The sequence below is a fragment of the Rousettus aegyptiacus genome, unplaced genomic scaffold (assembly GCF_014176215.1).
Source record: "Rousettus aegyptiacus isolate mRouAeg1 unplaced genomic scaffold, mRouAeg1.p scaffold_m13_p_11, whole genome shotgun sequence".
Lineage (NCBI taxonomy): Eukaryota > Metazoa > Chordata > Mammalia > Chiroptera > Pteropodidae > Rousettus > Rousettus aegyptiacus.
This window is the reverse complement of record NW_023416286.1, coordinates 93,509,229-93,525,339: the sequence shown is the minus strand read 5'-3', so window position 1 is coordinate 93,525,339 and position 16,111 is coordinate 93,509,229. Positions and strand designations below refer to the sequence as shown.

The 16,111-nt window shown below is 57.6% G+C and overlaps 1 protein-coding gene across 5 annotated transcripts in view; it reads right to left on the bottom strand.

The window, feature by feature from the left end:
- Nucleotides 1–16,111, bottom strand: part of DLGAP2 (DLG associated protein 2) — a 228,210-nt gene that overhangs the window by 124,199 nt on the left and 87,900 nt on the right. Inside the window, exon 1 of one of the 5 annotated variants that reach the window (XM_036228969.1) lies at nucleotides 517–852. The exons of the other annotated variants lie outside the window; for them this stretch is intronic. The gene's annotated coding sequence lies outside the window, so the exon portion shown is untranslated. Of the gene's footprint in view, nucleotides 1–516; nucleotides 853–16,111 lie in introns of those variants that run through there. 5 annotated transcript variants of the gene reach the window in all.

The window sequence follows — 16,111 nt, the reverse complement described above, 5'->3', positions numbered from 1 at the left end:
CCTGAGCTGGTGACAACCCCCCCGTGGCACGCTCCCTCGCTGGAGAGGGCAGCTCGACTCTTTAGAGGAATGCACGCTGCAAAAAGGAAACGTAAGCCCATCAAGGCAAGCGTGGGGCGTCCTCACAAACACGCCACAGCACGCACACAGCCTCCAGCCCCGCAGAGTCCCCCGCTGGCAAAGTCCTGAGGGCTGGGCCGCCACCCAGGGTTGTCAGGGACCCCGGCAAAGCCACAAAGCAGTGCGAGCAGTGTGCTCTGAAGCACTCTCCACCCAAAACCTCAGCAAGCCCCAGTGCACTTCAGACACTGTCACCTCTGACAGACAGAGAGGGCCACTTGGTCCCCGCGAAATGCTGGAGCCCCTGCTTCGGGAGAGGCTTCCGGTACCAGCACAGCCGGCACCCCCCAGTGTCAACCCCTTCACCCCTTCCCACTCTGGGGCGAGCCCCGAGCGCCAAGCTCCCTCCCCCAAGGAGGCCGGCTCCCCGCTGCCGCCGGCCCCGGACTCACTCACTCTGGGAGGTCGCGGCGGCTGCGGGTGCCCAGCGCCCTCTCCTAACGTGCACGGAGAGGCCAGACCGCTGGCGTGCCAGCTGCGGGGTGGTCAGCGGCTGCTGGCCGACGCTGCTCCGAGACCCAGCTCGTCGTCCTCGAATCAGAGCAGCAGCTCCCGACCCTCTCTCCACGTCCTCACGGCGGCGGGGAGGCTCCCCGGGCGGCGGTGACTCGCCCAGCTGCTGCCGCCGCGGTGTCTGCGGAGAGAGGAGCACTCACTCCGAAAGGCAGAGCGACCTACGGCTGGGCGGGAGGACCACGGAAACGTGCTGCAAAGTACGGGAAGCCGCTGGCTCGCTGGCTCGGGGACCAGCCGGGCAGGTGCCCATCGCGCCGCGGCCCGCCTGCTGCCACCGCCGTGGGCGTGCGCCCAGGAGGGACGTGGGAGTGAGTCATCCCGCACTCACCGAGACAGCGCGCCGGGCACAGCTGGCCGCATCCGAGCGGGAGCGGGAGCGGGAGCCGAGGCTCCGCGGCGGGCGGCGGGCGGGGAGCCCTGCGCCGGGGCCGGTGCGGAACCACAGCGGCGGCGGCAGGAGGCGCCGGCCAGGGTCGGCGGAGCGGAGCACTGCGGCCGGCACAGCACCGCGCGCCTGCCCCGCACGGTCAAGCGCCGCGGAAAACGTGGAGCTGGAGCGCGCTGCGTGCGGGCACGGGGGCCGCCGGCCTCCCGGCGGGGAAGGGAGGCCCGCTCCCCACCCAGCCGGCCATGGAGACTCACGCCTCCAAGGCCCGCGGCCTCGCCCCGGGACGCCCACTCCAGGACGCGGGCGCCTCCGCCCCCCCCCTCCCGGGCTCAGCCAGATGTCTGTGATCTCATTTCACACACGGCCCCTGTTTAGGCAGCAGCCAGTACTGTGATGACATCACTCGCTCCAGTGCCGTACATGGGCAACTTCCTAGGGCGCGTCGCGGTGCTGACGACACAGTCCGGTGCGCGGGAGCGGGCCCTGCTGGCCACTCGCCATGCGGGGAGCTGACCGACGCCTGAACCTGCGGCGGGAGGAGAGCCTCCAGTCCAGGGCCTTCTGCGGACCAGGTCCCGCTGGGGAGGGAGAGGGTGGGGGTGGTGTGGGAGCACCTCGAGGCGCCTGTCACGGGACCCTCTACCTGGGTCCTCTGCAGCCCAGACAGAGGGACTGGGAAGCGCCTTCTGCAGACAGCGAAGGTCTGGGGCCTGCGGACACTGCTCTTCAGGGCACTGGCACCCTGGCCCTCTGCGCCCGCCCCCAGCGCACTCCCCAGAGCCAGGGGTGGTGGTGGTGGGGGTCCCAGCCAGGGCAGGCGGCCTGCAGGGAGGCCAGGACCCCCAGGGTCCGGGCGCTGCAGCGTTGCCATGGCAGGACCTGCTCGGCCTGCCCTCTCCCTGAGGGGCCCTGGGGCGGCTCGCGCCCGGGCCACCGACACGCACTGTGTCTCCTCGTCACGTGTGCCTCACGGAAGCGGCTGGCGACAAGTACAGGGGAAGATCCCCGAGGCTGGCTCGGTGCTGGGGCAGGAAGGGGCACGCGGCATTTTCGTAAGACAGTCTCCGAAATGGCCCCGCCACCACGGCAGCAGCCGGCACAGCCTTCCTGGAAAAGGCGGTTTCCGTGGACTCGCTCCCTGTGTCCACGACCTCCTGGGTAGGCAGACGGGGCTGCCAGGCCGTCCAGCACGTCACGGAAGTCGGCTCACGGAGCTGGGTCGACCCGGGTGCTGAGGCGACGTCCCCCGGCCCACGTTCCCACGGAGGGACAGAGAGGGCGTCCAGCTCCAACCACGCACAGCCCACAAGCCAGCCTGTGCCACGCCGGGCGGAGCGCCAGAGGCCGGGACTCCACGTCCCCTCCCCAGGGTGACCTGGCAGGGCGGGGCCACCGGAGGCCTCATCTCAGCGGTCTGGTCCGTGGGGACAGGATGCGTGGCTCTCAGGTAGGACAGACGGCTGCGGCGCAGGCTGTTCCACTCTGTGGGGACATCTCACCGATGCCACTGGGGGCTGAATCGTGCCCCCCAAGGTCACGCCACCTGGGGCATCAAACATCCCTCATGTGCAAACAGGGTCTCCGCAGATGTGGGTAAGGACCTCGAGACGCCACGGGGGGGCCACGGAGGCACAGAGAGATGGCCACGCGGTGACAGTCGAGGACTGGAGTGACGTATCCACCAGCCAAGGGGCACGAAGGGCGCCCGCCTGCCAAAGCGGCTGCGGGCCGGTGAGCGGCTCCTCGGAGGTCTTCTCGTCGAGGGCACCGGAGGCTGGCGGGTCCGGCCGCCTGGTGAGGTCGCACCAGGCCGCGCCCCCACTTCCACCCCAGAGGAGCGGGCCCCCGACGGCGGAGGTCTCGCCCACCACGCTGACGCCGACCTTTGCTACGAGTGGCGTGGGAGCTGTTCTTCGGCGACGCCTGTGGGACTGGGCCTGACGACCCTGCCGGGCAGCTACGTCCGGCCTCACCGCCCCTCCCCCAGCACCTGACTCGTCTTTGCCGAGCCACATGTGACAGTTAGGGCTGTCGCAGTGTCACAGGCCCCGAGAGCTGCTGCACAGTGGCCGAGATGCCATCTCCGAACTCCGTCGTGGGTTTACCGCAGACGCTGACGGCTGAGGGGGCTTCTCGGCTCTCTCTGGCGACTGGAGCCTCGTGGCCGTTCTCTGGCACGTGGCCGAGTGCCGGGCCCAGCATCAGTCACGGTTCCCGGAGAGACAGAACCAGCAGAGGAGACATGGACACGGACAAGGGGTGGCCAGTGGCAGCCGGGCAGACCCGGACCTGCCCTCCGTGAGCCGGAGAGCCCGGGGAGCCTGCGCTGTCGGCCGGAGAACCGGGCGCGCAGCTGGCCCGGGGGAGGGCAGGAGGGGAGGGGAGGGGCTGTCCCCCATGTACCCGGGCCGCACGCTCCACGCCGGCAAGGACCGCCTGCTGCACTCCACGCCACCGAGCCGAACGCTCGTCTCTGGAAACGGCCTCGCGGACGCCACCGAGCCGAACGCTCGTCTCTGGAAACGGCCTCGTGGACGCCTCCAGAAGTAAGGCTCTGCCAGCACTCGGGCTTCCCCGCCGGGGGCCCATACAAAGCCCCCCAGCGCAGGGCCGTGCGGGCTCAGACCCGCTCCCCAGCACGGAGCAGCAAGCAGCTCGGCACCACGAGGCGGGACTTCGGCAGAGGGCAAACACGAAGCCACTGTCATGAAGGAGACCGAGGCCCAGGGCAAGCCCTGCCCTGGACCTAATGACCCCGCATGACCCTCGCCTGAAGCACGCTCTCAGTGAGATTTTTTCCCAGAATCATCGATTCAGCAGAACCACCAATGAAACGAGTTTTCACATTTTAGGTGGCTTTATGCCTGAGCCCTGACATGACATGAAGGATCAGGAATCAGGAAACGAGCGAGCTGGGCGGCCAGTGCGCCTTCTGCCTCGCCAGCCTCGCGCGGCCAAGTCTCCACAGGCGCTCGGCGCGCTCCTCGCAGTGAGGCCGCCTGCCTGCCGCACCCTCCACGGCACGCCCGGGCCCCTCGCGCTGGTGTCACGAGCACAGCCACAGCCCCCAAAAATGCCCGGCCACGCCCGAGCTGCTCGCCCACGAGTCTCACTTGGAGGGGACTTCCTGCGGCTGTCTGGGACCCCACACGGGCTCTGCTGGGGCTCAGAGCAGAGACTCCTCACCTCCGCACAGACTCAAGAGTCCGACTAAGAAACCGACGGACAGTCCGGCTAGAGAGGACGAATAAACCGCAGGAACGCCGGGGCCCTGCCACTGGCACCTGCGGAGGGGCAGGGCCGCTGGCCAGGGAACAAGTCATGCCCCGCTCACACGGCCCCCACGGGGCGGCGACTCAGGAAAGGAAAACGCAGCAGCAGCCGAGTCCTGGATTCACACGATCTGTGTGTCACCCAAATTTCACCTGCACGTATGCAAAGGTATTTTAACTTACTCACGCTACCCACGTTAACACGAGCCACTGACGATCTATCATGCCCGCCTGTCTGTGCAACAGGGACCCTCTGTCAGAATTATTCGCAGGCCGGACAGTCTCCCACAGGCTATGAGAATGAAACTCTGCAGTAACAGTTTCATGGCTAAAAGTCATTTTTGTAGGTAAAATGTGACATCTCACAGTAGTGCCTCTCAAACCGAGGGTGCAGACTGTTCTCTTCGGCCCGTGAGTTCTCAGGTTTAACAAACACCGTCCTGAGTGTCTGCAGGAGGCTTCTCCTTACGACGTGTGCCCTATGGTTTGACGTATTGAATGGAGGCAGAAAGGACTGAGCGGGGGGACTGTCTCCTGAGCTCCCTGCCAGGCACTGTGAGGGGGGCCCACGGAACGCCCGCGCCCACGCCCTGCAGCTAGGCTGAGGCCCCTGCTGGGGACTCGCCCCCACGTGAACAGACGGAGGTCTGTCAGAATTAGGTGACCTGTGGAGCTCCTGTCTGGCTTGGGCAAACTCCAGTCCAGCCCCGTCTGACTCCGCAGGCCACGTCGAGTCCGGCACATGCTAACAGGACTCTCGGCACTGCCCATTCGGCTGGGTCGACCACTGCTCCTGAACCGGGCCCCGGGAGAGGCCACGCTGTGTGTGCGCGGGGGGCGCGAGCCAGGGTCCCACTGGCTCAGGGCGGGAGTGCGGTCCGTCTTTGCTAGCTCTACGGCAAACAAAAGAACAAAGAATAACTCCTCAAACGCATGTCCAAACGAGAGGGGTCCTAAAATTAAAACCAAAAAGTACATACATTAGGAAAAAGAGGAAAGAATAACGAGAGAAAGCTGGGTGCACAGACCTGGGAACCACATCAGCTACAAGACTCGCTTCCCCACGTGCACAGAACACCTGAGTCAAACGAAACCGGAAGGCACCAGATGAAGGCGTGGGTGCTGGGGGCGCGCCAGGGTGTCGCGAGAGCCCCGACCCCAGCGCCACGCCTTCCGGAAAGCGATTCCGCAAACACCTGCGACTAACGTCATTTCACCCACAGCTGTGATGAGACGCCTCGTGCGGAGCTCTCCGGAAAGGTGAGTGTCATGTTTTAAAGCCCTCCGCCGTTCCTCCGAGCTGCCTTAGGAAGAGGCACAGCCGTGGGCCGTGAGCTGCTCGCCCTGGAGAAACGAGCGCCCTGGCGCACGCCGCCCGCACGAGCCCCCACGCTCCGCGCTCCTCCGTGGACGCCCGCGTCCCAGGGTCCACCCTCCCAACGACTCTTTTCTGTGGTCAAGCGAGTATTGCTGCCCCTTCCATTTGAACACAGAGGAGCCAGGGCCCACGAGAGTCAAATAGTACGCCCAAACCCATGCGGCAAGGACCCGTGAACAGCGCCTTCTCTCCTGGTAACCTCCCACGTGGGAACCCTGCTACAGCTGGATGGGGGCCCCCCAAAGGGCAGGCAGCCCACAGCTGTTCCTAGTGTTGCAGAAGAGTTGGCATGGTGAACCCAGTGACATTCGGCTTTAGATTTCTGATGGGAAACATTGGCCAACAGGGCTAGTAAATAACATTATGGAATCGGAGTGATAAGAACAGAATTTAAATGGAAAAACATATTATCTCACTTGAACATTCAACTAGATGAAGCCCTAACATGGCCACGGAGAGGGAACCTGGGTCCTTCATCACATTAACACTTAGGGTACAAAGAGGAGACCTGAAAAGCTTAGATGATTCCAAATCACTGCCCTTGTAGTTTAAAATGAGGAAAGAAATCAAGTTGCCAGTTTAATAAGCTGAAGCTGAAGACCATAATGAATTCATCTTCTTTTGCTTCCCCTAAAATAGACCTTATCAGCCCCACAATACTAGCAAAGCCACTTTATGTTTTGGGATTGTTACAGTTTCATCACATAATTAGACACGCAAGAAAGTGGTCTCATAACAAATTCTATCAAAGCCTCCTTTACCAAATGTCTGACCATAGATGTGATTCTTGGTACAATGTTTGGAAGGCTGATCCTTGCACAGAGCTGAGACATGTGTGCGTCACACACATGTGACTTTTCCTGAGCATGATACACCTCAGCACCTACTGCTGTGTGGGAACATATTTAATTTTGTACATGCGATTTAACACTTAGAGAAGAAAAAACTACTTTGTGTGTCATGCACTAAGAATGCTGTTATTATTTCATCCTGATGCTTTTTATAAAATAAATAAAAAGCATCAATGAAAACTTTTGATAATGAAAAATCTTCCCAGGGATGTTACAGCATAACTATTTGGGAGGAGTATGCACTCGGTCTCCGAACAAGTCTTAATTAAAATCTTGACCAATATAATAGCACAAAACACACACAAAGCAAGCTCTAAATCCTAATGTTTTAAATCATTTGTTTCTGCCAAGAAATTAATTCTTTTTTTTTTTTAATTAGGTGGTCATTCACTATTTGATCATTCCTGGGCTGCAATCCAACAGGGGAATGGCAAGTTATTGTGTATTTTTATTTATTTTTTATGTTATTATGGAGTCCCATGGAAAAATATAAATATTTACAGAAATATAACGTTTTCTAGTATACATTGAGTTACATTACTTTAATGATACTTCTGATCCAAAAATGTATATTTATGTAATGGTAAAACAAGCCCAAAAGGCCTAGCAGTAGTAGTTAGCCATAAAGCTAAGATTTGTCTAAGCACAAAGCTCAGTCATTTAATACAGACGCTAATGTAGCAACACGTACTTTTTACATGCTGCGTTCGAATATATATACGACCACTGGCAATTTTTGTGTGTGGATCTTTGTGAGTTACTCTGTGTGTATGTGTATATGCCAGAGCCAGGAAAAGAAAAATAAACAAACACAGGAACCTTCCCAGAAACACTTTGCAGCAAACGATAAACCTCCGATTTCAGCACTTTTGATGACGAACAGCTCCCAGGAGCCGAACGTTAAACCTGAAACCTGGAACACCAGCCCGCGTGACACCGAAGTTGTCACAGCACTGAACACAGACCTCTGTACACGGAAAGGGCCAAATAAAAGTCACAGTCCTCAGAAGGACCCTTCTGAACTTTCGGAAAACATAAAACCAACAGCACTTGCTCTAAAAGCCTTGTAAATGAGTCTTTTTTAATAGAACAGGAGCCTGTTCTGGTAAGAAGGAAACGACAGTAACTGATAACGAGAAACAAAAATGTCAAAGTCTTGGTTCTTAGATACTATGACAATGTTTGGCTGCTCACAGACCTGCTGCCATGACTCGCTTGGTTGCCATGGCGACATCCTGCCAGCTCCCAGATGTCAGGCAGGGAGACTGCGGGCCTCCGCGGTTCATTCAGTTAGAAACCGTCCTGCTTCCTGAAGCCGTGGACCTGCCAACCCACCCTCACGGCCTCGGGTCCCTCTGCTCGCTGCGCTGAGACAGCCCTCACCCCCGGGGGCGTCGGGGGCGTCACACCAAGCACGGCACACTCCGTTTTCACGTGACAGGTGTTAAAGACCACTAGGTGGCAGGGGGCATTCGGGCCCCCCGCCCCCGCCCTTCCTCCCGAGCTCGTGAGCTCACTGCACCGAGTCTGCATGAGGCCTTCCGCAGCCCGGGGCCTGAGGTTGGGAAGCACCAAGTAGTCTGCCCGAAGGAGTCAGCTGCTCGGCAGGGGAGAGAAGATCCGCATCAGCCTACGGTGATTCCGCAGCATCCACGTTCGTTTTCATTCCTTCGAGTGACCCCACATCACAAAACAGGAACCTCACGCGCCACTGTGAAGACGCCGCCGGCACGGCAGGCCGCGCACGTGCAGGCCGGCGCTCGGGGCCCCTGCCGCCCCTGCGGGCCGATGGGCGCGAGCGGCCGCGCCGACGGCGCGCTTGCTTTCTCCTAGCGGTGCGTGCATTTGGTCTCCCCGGGCATTCCTTGGCCTGATGTGCAGACAGGCCCCGGGGGGACGGTAACGGCTTTGAATAGTGAAATTATGAATGGACCGCAAGCACCTCCCCTGTGTTTTCACAGGACATGTCTCGGAAATGCCGACAGCCTTTCTGAAACTGATCACGACATCACAGCAAACTCCACGTCATCCAGCCTCCGGGAAACCCCTCCGGGAGTGAACGGGGCGGCTCACTCCAATTACCAGGTCACTCAGCAAAGGCGAACCCCTCAAATTAGGCTGGTTAAAGGTCCTAGCGGCTGTCTCTGCATTTCCTAATGAGCCCGACCCTCCTCCAAGCCAAATCTAACTGCCACCTCCTGCGGAAATGCTGCCTGAGAATCCTGCCAGGATTTCTTCCTTCTCTACAGCACCTGGGGTGCAGCAATCACTCAAAACGTCATTCTGCTGTCTCTCCCCATTCCCTCCGTGAAATCTCAGTGCAAACTTTCCCGTTAACAGTACATGTCACGGGGCCTTGCATTAAAGTTACCTGTAGACATGATTTCTCTCTCCCAGCGTTTCGGACCGGAGATTACAAGCTCTTTACCTTTGAACATCCCATAGCACCCGACGTGGCACCTTTGGAAATAACCACTCAGCACGTGAGGAAGGAAGGAAGGAACGAGGGGCAGGGAGGGGCAGGGAGGGGAAAGGAAGGTGGCGGTGCCCAGGCACATGCCGCCCTCGGATCCCACCCCACGAGGCCGCGGCCACGCGCAGCCACAGGCGGGGGCCGGGCGTCGCGGGCCAGCTCTCCCTCCTCAGTGCCCAGGGCGCCTGCCCCAGAGCTGGGTCACCGAGCGGCAGGGCCGCGACGGCGCGGGGGGGCGAGCGGGCTTCTCCCCGTGCCTCCCGGGGGGGCGCCCCGTGGCGGGCAGCACGCGAAGGGCCAGCATCCCAGGGGCGCGCGAGTGGAGCCCTGACCGCGTCTGTGCACGACGCGCGGGAGCTCGCTCGCCCTCGCGACTCCACAGCACGTGGGCGGTCAAAACAACGAAGCGCGAGAGCTCCGCAGCCCAGAGACGAGGAAGCCTGGCGGGCCAGGCGGCGGGACCCGTCCTGGAGGACAGCGACTGAGGCAGACGGGGGACCGCGGCTGACGGAGCCGCACGCTCGCCAGCCCCCTTCCCACGGGAGAACGGTCTCGCTTCCCTGCCGCGCCGTTCTGGCGGCGTGGGCTCCGTGCGCCCCCTCAGGCTGAAGGGCACTGAGGCGGCAGAACCTGGGGCTCCGCTGCAAGACGCTGCTGACAGCCTCATGGCGACGGGACGCAGGCCAGGCCACGCGGCCACGCGCTCCTCGCGGCGACGTGAGATGTGAGGCGGCCCCCACGACGCGGCCAGGGAGGCCCGGGCTCCCGGGACGGGGCCGCCTGGGGAAAGGCAGGGCCTGCTCCTGGCACAGAGCCACCTGGGGCCTGGGGGCTCCCTCGCCACACTGGCAGCCCGGAGTCCGGCGGGCGCACCTGGTCTGCTGGGAACCACCGGGCCGCAGGTCACAGGTCGCCCCGCCCCCACGGATGCCAGACACAGGTCTGGCAGCACCTGCACCCAGGATGCAGACGTGGTCGGCCTGGAACTGTTTCACGCGATGTGTACGGTAATACGGCAGCGGGGACAGCCATGGAGGCCATCCAGTGACGCGTGGGGCACTTACCGGTGAGGACCCCGTCAGGCCGAGCCCAGGGCCGGCAGGGTCTGCAGCCCCAGGGGTGCAGGTGCGGGAACATGGCCCCGCGGCCGCAGCTGCTGGCAGGTGTGCCGGGGAGCGGCGGGGAACCCGCGAGCCAGGCCCACGCCCTGCTCCAAGCCCGCCTCTGCTCACGGCGGCCCGGCTCCTCCCCGCTCAGCACCGATCCGCCAGGGCCTGGGCCGCGTTCACGCCGCGGCTTGCTTTCCATTATTTGTAGTAGAAAACCCTTCCATAAAGTTGAAAAGCATACTTCTTGCCTTCCCTCATCTACGCCCTTCACCAGTTAAGGCCAGAAAGGGTTGACATTTGTCCCCGCTCACTGTGAAACGCTCCTTGGGCTCCTGCACCGTGAGGCCTGGGCCCCGACCACGTGTGCGGACGCCCACCCTGGCCCGGGCGTCAAAGCCCCCTCCTTTCAGCACGCATTTCCTGACACCTACTGGGCCAGCACCGTCCCAGGTGAGGACAAAAACGTGAGCAGAGCCGTCGTGACAGAAGGACCAGAGGAAATGAGCGTTTGTGGCCTGGGGGGGAGGCGCGGAGAGAGAGCACCGGCCTTGGACACAGCACACGACAGGTCGAGCAGGGAAGGGGGTGCTGGGAGGACGCGGGGAAAGGCCGGTTTCGTCTCACGAGAAGCAGGATGACCCCCGGGTCGGGGTCACAGGGCAAATGTTGCAGGAACATCCCCAGCCAGTCAAGGGGGTAGCAAACCCATGCCGGGAAGCGGCCGGGGGGCCGGGGGGGCCACCGGAGCCGACGCCGGGGGGCGCGGAGCCGGGGCCACTGGGGCTCACTGGAAGGCGCACTCGACGCGTTGCATCTCGACCGGGCTCTGGCTGTGTGCTCGACGGCGACCGCCGGAGACAGCAAGGGGGCGCTGCCACCAGTGAGTGGCCCCACGCCCCATGTCACAGTCAGCACGGGGGGCTCGCCGGCAGGTGACCCTGCTCGCCATAGCCGTCCACCTCCCGTGTCCAGGAAGGCCGGCCAGACACTCCCGACCCCCTCCATGGAGACGCCAGGGCGCAGCGGTCTGTCCACGAGCAGTGGCTGAGTCGTCGGTCCCCGAACAGCTGCCCCACGAAAGTCTGGTCTGCTTTTACAGCTTGATTCTTTTATTAATAGCAAATCATTCGTTTCTTATAGGTAATTTTCTCAGCATGAGTTTAGTTAAACATGTTAACTGTGACTATTTCAAAAAGACCTCTTTTGCCTTAATTACAGCATGAAGTCATGCGACCACGCAGAAGTATTGAAAACGTTCGTTGAAATCCAGCTAGAAAAATCGTATTTGCGTAGCACCGTCCTCTTCCGAACGCAATAACAAACAAAAGCGCCCTGGGGTCCGACTGCCACGAACCAAATCCCACCACACCCGTGCTGAGTCCGCGGCGTCGGCCGCAACCACGTCGCGCTGCACTTGGCCTCCTTGTCGGTCAAGCGGACGGCAGCCGGGACGGATGGACGGGAGCCGAGAGGGGGACGCGAGGGTCCGACAGCCAGGGCCACTGCCGGAGTCGCGCACCGGCTCGCATGCCCACGCTCGCCCTCACACATGCCCCCACGGCTGGCCCGACCCGAAGCCAAGGGCACCTGCGGCAACTCCGGCCCTTCATGTCTGCTCTGCGACCGTCTGAGTCGCGAGACTTCTTCCTTGCTTCTTCTTCTTGAAATAGTGACACAGACTTGGGGAGAGGTTTAAGTGTGTTCATACTCCAGAGAAGTAGAGAAGAAGATAAATTGCTTGCTGCCAAACTCATAAACCTCGGTCAGACTTAGAGCACCAACATGGTTTTGGAAGCTACACAACAGTGACGCTTAAATTCGTTCTCAATTATTACTTCTGTTTTATCCTTAGGGACAGTCTAGTTTTTTTCCATTCGTGCCTCTTACAGCTTATGTTACAGATTTCAATGCATTTTCTCCGTATATTAAGTATTAGTGTTTTGTAAACTTTGATCAGTAATGATATCATAAAATAATTTTATAGATAAAAATTTTCAAAAATTGCAATTATCATTTAAATATTTTATTGTCAAAGACTGGCCTAAAATGACCAACAACAGAACAAACATGTGGACATGACATGAAATTACATTTTTGTCCAATGACTGCTTGGCCTCTGGTACAAATAACGTCAAGTTATCAGGCTCTGGACAGAGACAATGGAAAGAGGCTATACCTAACATGTCCTTTTTTGATCATAATGAAATAAGGAGATAATAGTAAAAGTAATTTCTTTCTCCCCAAAAATTCCAGAGTTAAAAAATTTAAGGATTAAAATAGCACAATCGTAAAACCAAGAAATCAGAACTAACAACTATCGAAATGGATGCATATTAAAAGAAAATCGCTAACATATATTTGTGACAGTCACACTGAAATCGAAGGGGAATAAAACCAGAAAAGTTAGGGAAAAAGATGATGGGATGGAAAAAAGAATCTATAACAAGGCTAACTGGTGTGGCTAGAGAAGAAGACGCAACAAACATATATAAACAGAAACAAACAGGAAAAAAGTAACTGCAAAGATATAACAGGCTGAACTGTCTCTCGCATGAGGAAACCATTGAAACCACAACCGGCAGCAGCTTCGAGAAGAGAAGGGAAAAAACTGCAAGGTCGCTCGAGAACTAGGCTCGGAAAGTGCAGGACACTCCATGTTTGGCTGATAAAACCAAATCACGCGGCCAGCACACATTCCCAGAGCTGGGAAGGGCCGTCACTCTCTTGATGAAAGGCAGCTCTTCGTAATCTAACACGACTGTGACCAAATCCCCTTCTTCCCCGATCAGTTAACATGGTCTGACACTCTCAGCCCTGCACACTGCTCTTCCTCTCTTAAAACCACTATGTTGGTGTCTGCCAGCCCAAGGCACCTCGCTACAGCGGACGCACAGACGTCCAGACGAGTGAGCGAGTCCCCTGATCCACATCCTCTGCGGGACTGCAGACATGAGCGGGTGAGGAGCCACCTCCAGGGGAGCTGCACGGCTGAACTCCAGAAGGCCGAGTCCATAAAAACTGATGTGATTGCTAAAAAAAAAAGAAAAAACTGGAAAAATACATAATACACTAAGTGAAATTTATATCCAACAGTTGATACTAAGAAATACCTTTACTATGTAATTAGGATTTAAGCGAATGTTCTACAGTTATCAATTGTGCAGGCATAAGGAATGAAATGAGCCCGATGTGAGCATCTCCAGAGCAAAGTCCAGGTTCACATGTCCTGCAGGTGAGAATGGTCCCTGGCTTTTATGCGCAGCTACGTCATCCTTCAAGGAGGAGGAAGGCCACAGGGGGTCCTCATCAAACATGCTAGTTCAGGACACATGGCATTCGTGTACAGTCATTAAAGAGGAAGTCGACTGTACCATAAAATTTAGCCCCTTAAAGGATAAGTGAAAGAATCCACGGTATGAGGGTCTCTGTCACATTCGGTGCTGGAGGACAATGGATTAGAGCATTCAGGTCTCTAGAAGAAAGAGAGTATGTGACTCAGAATTTTAAAATCAGCCAAGTTTTCCTTTGACAAAGATAACAAAAGACAGGCATTGTCATCCAGAAAGAAAGTCATAAAATAAAGTTCCATGGCCCATGTGGAGAAGAACCACTTGATGGTAAAATTAAGCAAGTGAGAGATCAAAATGCCGGTGCCAAGACAAAAGGCCACGGCGAAAGGAGAGGTGGTGAGCGCTGGCCTCATGCAGCGCGGAGCGGAAAAGCCCGGCGGGCGGGGGAGGAGTCACGCGTCACAGACATCGCGGACCTCGGCCAGGGACACCCGGGAGCGTGCACACACACGTGCACACGCGCACACGCACAGGCGCACGCGCACGGGCGCACATTCCCGTGGTAGAGGGGAGAACGCAGGAGGAAATATAAAAACACCACTCTCATTTTTAAAAGCCCCTTCATGGTTTTAATTTTTTTTTCTAATTTTACGTGGCCTTTCAGGGAATTATGTCTGGGGTATGAAGAAACATTTATGTGCCTTCAGTTTTACATCAATTCATCACTTCTATTAAACCCAAACAGCTTTTATATTTTTATGAAAAAAAAAATCGCATTGAATGTGATCTCATTTACTAAAAGTATTTCTAATGTTTGCACTCTGTGGAGTTGCTTTTAATGACGGTCATGCCTGAGTGATGGAGTATCGATGAACATCCTTCTTCTTTAGTTTTCTCTATTATTCGATGGCATAAAATATATCACTTTCCACTTTTAAAAAAGAAAAGCCAAAAAGAAAAATGAAAAAGCTATCTAGAATTTCTAGTATTTAAACAGCATTTTTAAATTTGTAATTTCGTGAACTAATTTCACTATTTGGACTCATTTTCCACGTGGACCAATGGGGACTGATCTTTCAACCTGAAAAGTCTGTCTCCCAGAGGCTGGTGCTTCCAAGAACAGTCACGAGAAGCCGCGCTGCCCACTCTCTGTTCCCGTCCTCTGGCACACGACGAGGGGGTTCCCCACACGAGCACGGCGCTGCGTGTGGCCTTCTCCCGCTGGCGCACACGGCAGCGACTCCGAGCACCGATTCCTGTCCACACTGGGCGCTGTCACCTTTGGATGGCCCTCGACCCTGAAGGGCTGCAGAGGGAAATTCTGGAAACGGGGTACAGTGCTGCAGGTCGCGGGTCCGTGGTGGCGAGCCATCGCGGCGACGTTTGCCTGGGTGGCCCACGCTACTGCGCCCGACGCCCACCGCCCAGGCTGTGGACGCCCTGACGCGGCCGCCACTGCGCGAGTCCGAAGGTCACGGCCATTGTGGGAACCCGCTGGGCACCCCGGGCGCCGCGAAGCCACCCGTGGGGAGGGCGGCCACTGCCCACCCCACGGCCCTGCGCATGACGCAGCGCTCCGCTCCGCCACACCTACGGCCACCGGGGACAGCTCGGCGCCCCCCCCGAACGGCAGGCGGGGCCCCAACAGCAGCCTGAGGCCTCCGGGAAGCGGTCAAAGGAAAACGACACCCCCTTCACCAGCACCACCCCCCCACCCCGCCTCGGCCCCCGCCTCAGGGTGCTGCCCACACACAGCAGGCGCCTCGGCCTCCCCGTTGGGTCCTGCCCGCCGCAGGCACTGCGCACGCACAGCTACCGCCAGCCGCTCCCGCACCTCTGTCCTGCTGCCCCTCTGGGGGCTCAGACAGCGGTCTCGGCCCCCGCCTTGGGGGGGGGGGCGTGTCACAGGCTGCGGCTGAAAGAGCCACGCACGCACGCACCGGAAATCCTAACGCCCACCCTGAATGCTGCAAAGGAAAACAGTTCTCTGTGCGCCATCAAACATTATTAGTTTGAAACATCTTGGAAGAGGCAAAATATTTAATTACAAAATTGCTATGAAATTTAATTGATACTTAAAAAAGTTTCAAACAATTGCAGATGCATCTTAATTTCTTAAAAGCGAACATCTAATGTCTCACAAAAATAACAGCACCTCTTTCGCCTGTAACCCAAACCACCCGCTGCCTCACACCATACGGCTTACACAGTTAAAGCTGGTCTTCACATTAACCAGAAAAAAGTTCATCTAAGGCGATGAAATATTTTATTTTAATTTTGTGTATTCCCCTTCATTTATTCATTTTCAGACATGTTTATGGACTGAGATTTTTACACTGAGCAAAACAGCATTAGAATCTATCTCAATACCTTCGTAGGTAAGTTAATACGTACCTATTTCAGGTACTAAATAAACGACACGATCCACGTGAAACCAACCACACTATCGTCTGATTCGCTTCAGACGTTCTTCCTAAGTCATCAAAGCAAAATGCACTGAAATGCAGTATAAGCTGGAACTCTACAAACTTGAATAGAAGGGCTTTTAGTCTGCTGTTATATTGAACTTGAATCACACTTTTGAGACTTGCTTTGCCACCTCAAACCGAACTTGTCTGAGCTGTGACTGCCAAGGCTTTCTCCAACACCCCATTGCCCCTGTGACGGAGCGCGTAGTCTCACAATGAGATCCACCCCAGGTGTGTAAGTGCATC